The following is a 4,390-nucleotide window of genomic DNA, read 5'->3' as shown; positions in this document are numbered from 1 at the left end:
GTGCCCGATCTCAAATGTAAGTGCTTTCTGGCTAATATAGATAGCCGCCTAAAAAGCACACAGGAAAATCAAAGAAATGGATATTTAGAGCCACTTTAGAACTCTGGCACCACTCCGTTCGACCTATCAGCTCCCCAATGCTTAACCGTACGGAGAAGCACTGACTTTGAAAGATTATGTGGATTTTGTATCCAATCAATTAATCCTCTAAACCAACTAAACCGGGGAACCTGAAGCGGAAATGCAATTCTCGGGTGAGGGAAGGGGGAAGCTCTAGGAAGGCTTCGCTTGCTGAAGCTTTTGTTATTGTGAAATGTAAATAATGATGGTTTATTCCATGGACATAATAACATGGAGATTAGAAGTCACAAACACATATATGATACAATCATCTATAGCGCAAAACACACACAATAAACTGCAATTAAATGTGCAATAATAGCTAAGAACGTGTACACAACAATTACACGATCATCCCTTGACTTGGTGTGACTTTTTTATGACAACTTATTTCTCAATTGACGATTCGTTGTACTCGCCCACGACCACAGTGGGAGCATTCTTCTCAATTTTGTTCACCAATCGCTTAATCTCCTCAGCAGCTTTAGGAGCCTTATTGCTCACAGTAAGAAGGATTTGTTTGAGGTTCCCAAGGTTTTGCAGGCAGTAGACACCAGTCGCAGTCCTGAACCTGAGCTCAAGCCTCTCGAGCGCTGGCATTGCCCCTTCCATGAAGCTTAAAGATGGCAGCAATGGCGCCAAAAGGCGTAGTAGTTTAAGCCTTTTGAAGCCCCCGGGTGGCACAAATATCTCCCCGTCTGACTCCAGTGCATTTTTTTGCAGAATTTTGAGAGCACCTGCATCACTCAATTTTGTTGGATCGAGTGAAAATGTAAGAGAGAACAACTCAGGGAGCTCAAGAAGAACCTCCAAAGTATCAGCCCTGAGTGAAGTTAATGACAGAGTTAGCTTCTCTAGGCTATGCAGACGATTAATCCACTCGGGTAGTTTTGATAGCAGGCCAGAAAGCTCGAGGGAGTGCAGGTGCTCCGGTGGTGCTTTTGATAAACTTAACGATTTGTCAAGAAAGCCGGTGAAACCATCATCAATTGCAAGAAACTTGAGGGAGCAACTGCTCAGGTGCTCAATGGCAGAGAGCAAGAAATCCCAATCTGCCTTCAAATCTCCAAGTATATAAATGCCGAGTTTCTTCAGGTTGGTGAGCTTCTCAAGGCTTGAAGAACTTCTTTAGACGTGCCCCTCCTAGACACCTTCAGTAGGCTAGTAGCCGTGGTTCGCACCCCGGCTGCACCCTTGGTGGATTCAACCATGCCTGAAGTTGAGCTTCCACATATCCCCACGCCAGAGAGTGTCTCAAGAGCCGTCATCTTTGTGATTTCTTTCCTCAACATCAGTGCTTTCCGTTTGCTTTTATTTCCAGTAAGCAGATGGGTCATTCGGTTAAGCTTCTCAATCGATGGAGGCAATTCTCCGACTTCAGTATCCCTTATGTCAAGCACCTCTAAATACTCCAGCCTGTCTATTTCGGGTGGAATCACCGCAATATCTGTATGGCGCAAGCTCAGATACTTCAACTGATGCATTTTGCATATTTTCTTGAGCTGCTGGAATGACAAATCTCTGCAACTTTCAAGATCGAGAACCTGCAGTATCTGAAACTTGCTCAAACAGGAGTGCATTGCTGCAAAGCTCTCAAATACCATCAGGGACCGAACATGTGACAGCTTCATCCTCTCCACCATCCTTTTTTCTTCTCGGGCGCTTCTGTGGACGGACAGTCTCCGTACCTTTGTAGCTCGGAAATGGTGTCTGCCAATGACCACCCACCACAGTGATGAAATTCTCATCGCTAGACTTGGCAACTATGTACTCAAGGACCATGTCATGAATTTGATAGTTCTTCACCTTGCCGTTGCTGCTGTTGTTGACCGCCCGAATCAAGTTCCTGTTGATGAGTTCACTGAAGTAGTCTTCAGCTACTTCCTCAACAGTTCTCCCATGCTTCTCAATGATAAACCCTTCCGCTATCCACCTTCGGATTAGACGCTTTCTGCTGATGAAGATGCCCTTGGGAAACATGCTCAAGTACAACAAGCAAGTCTTGAGATCAGCCGGCAAGTCATTGTAGCACTGGTTAAGTATTGTTTTCACTCCTTCCGTGCTAAGATGAGTTCCCAACCCTCCACTCAAAGCCTTGTTTACTTCTTGTAAGTGCTCATCTAATGTCTTCGAGGTTGTGCCTGATCTCAGTTTACTAGCCACAAGACCTGATACGACTATTATGGCCAAAGGCAAACCACCACATTTCTTCAAAAGAGCTCTTTCATCTCCTGTGAGATTAACAGAAGCAAAGGTAATTTGACCATCAGGTGCAGCTTTAATTGGACTATCTGAAAAATCTGAGATGATTTGACGAAACAATTTGTAGGAGTTCTCGTCAGGAAGCTTCTTATGCTCATGCAGACGACCATTTCGACGGCAGCAGGCCACAGCAACAGATTTGAACCTTGTTGTCACCATTATGGCACCATTGGTTTTTGGTGAAGAAGCATTTTTTTCTGGTAAAGAATCATTGATATCTTCCCATGCTGATACGGACCATATATCATCTATGAAGATAAAGTACCTGTCACAAGCATCATTTGAGGGCAAAAAGTAAGTACTATCCATTTCCTAAAAAAAAGTAAGTACTATGAAAATAATGTATCCGTTTTTTTCGTTAATAGAGATTTTATTTCTTCCAGGGCTCTGTTAAAAAAGGCACACATATGAGAAACCAACCTCAAAGTCAATTACAAAAGGTGAAAGAAGTCCGACAAAAATGTATAGCACTTCGCAGGATTGATGTAACAATGAGAATCAATAAAGACTTCCAATTATCGAAAAAGTAAATAAACACTTCATTAAAAGAAGGGCGCCGATAGGTCCCGAACGTTCGGGATTTTTTTGTGTCAATTTATATACGTGAGGGATGGCAAGTTCAGTTTGTAAGCATGGCAATTCTGCCTTCAGTATTTTGCTACAAAATTACCATGCTTTGCCATCATCGCGTCAACTAAAGTTGACATAAAAAATGTTTGAATTGTCATAGGCAAATCCGGAATGCTCGGGATTTATCTTTTTTATAAAAGAAAAGAGAAACTAGCATTTCTTTAAAAGGAAAACATAAGTTAGCAAAGCCAAAGTTATACCTCTTATTTTTCAGTTGGTCACCGAGCATGTCTTTGAGGCCTTTCTGTCCCAGTTCCTCAATTTTGTCATGGGAAACATGCTGAGAAGCACCGGCCTGCTGTTCCTGGAACTGATTTACAAGGCTCCTCAGGAGCATCACGAGATTGAACTTCTGTGACGCCTGCACGGAAGCTCTGCAATCGTAGTCATCTCCAAACTTGGTGTACAGCTCCTCCGCGAGCGTCGTCTTGCCGAGGCCGCCGAATCCATAAATGGCAAGAAACTTCTTGTGAGCCTGGGTGTCCCGCTTTGCCTCTTCAAACCACCCCCCGAGCCCCGCGATGGCATGCTCCACGCCCACAGGCTTCTTCGTGCCAATGAGCTCGAGAGGCGGGGTCAGGCGGTCGGTGGGGTCGCCGTTGTCGGCGCCACCGTCGCCGCCGTCTTTATCCGTGAGGTTCTCGACGCCGTACCTCGTGCGCCGGTCGCTCACGTGCTGCGCCCGCACCTTGAGGTTGCGGATCTCGGTGGCGATGCAGCGGCGGGCGTAGAGCGTGGTGAGCAGGTACCACTTCTTGCGGAAGTAGACGAGCGCGCCGCTCCCGCGGGGCTCGCGGCCGAGGCGGTGGTTGACGTCGTCGAAGCAGTCGCCGATGTCGTAGGACACCTCGCGCACCTGCTTCATCCAGTCCTGCGGTCCTGCCTCTGCTCGTTGTGGCTGCTGGCCCGCTTGGTCCGGTTGAGGTAGGCCTGCATGCTCGCCAGCTCGTCGTTGATGTACTGGATGTCGTCGCGGACGCCCTGGATCAGGGCGTACTCCTGGGCCAGGAGGCTCCCGAGCTTGCTCACCAGGGACTTGACGGCGTTGCTGGAGGCGCCGACAACAAGGTCCATCGTCGCTCCTCTTGGTTCAGATTCAGCAGAGATGGTGGATCTCTCGTTTGTATGGCTGGTGCCTACTACAGGATGAAGACGAAGGTAGCACAATCACAATGCAATTAGTGGTGAATTATAACTTCATGGGAAGCATTCAGCTCAGAAATCAATCCCCAATTATGTTTGCCCGCAGGCGCAGGGGACTCTGCACTGCACTAATAATTCCAAACTGAAATAACCAAATGAAAAGGATCGGGTTGCTTGGCACCTCTATGGAAGCTTTGGTAGTGAAGAGAGGACGAACTGCTGCGCTTCTCCTGGT

The 4,390-nt window shown here is 46.8% G+C and overlaps 1 pseudogene; it reads right to left on the bottom strand.

The window, feature by feature from the left end:
• Nucleotides 1-396: 396 nt before the first annotated feature.
• LOC109741094 (disease resistance protein Pik-2-like) lies at nt 397-4,147 on the bottom strand (annotated as a pseudogene).
• Between the last annotated feature and the right edge of the window lie 243 nt (nt 4,148-4,390).

The sequence above is a fragment of the Aegilops tauschii genome, chromosome 5, assembly GCF_002575655.3.
Source record: "Aegilops tauschii subsp. strangulata cultivar AL8/78 chromosome 5, Aet v6.0, whole genome shotgun sequence".
Classification (NCBI taxonomy): Eukaryota; Viridiplantae; Streptophyta; class Magnoliopsida; order Poales; family Poaceae; genus Aegilops; species Aegilops tauschii.
This window is presented reverse-complemented; position numbering and strand designations above follow the sequence as displayed.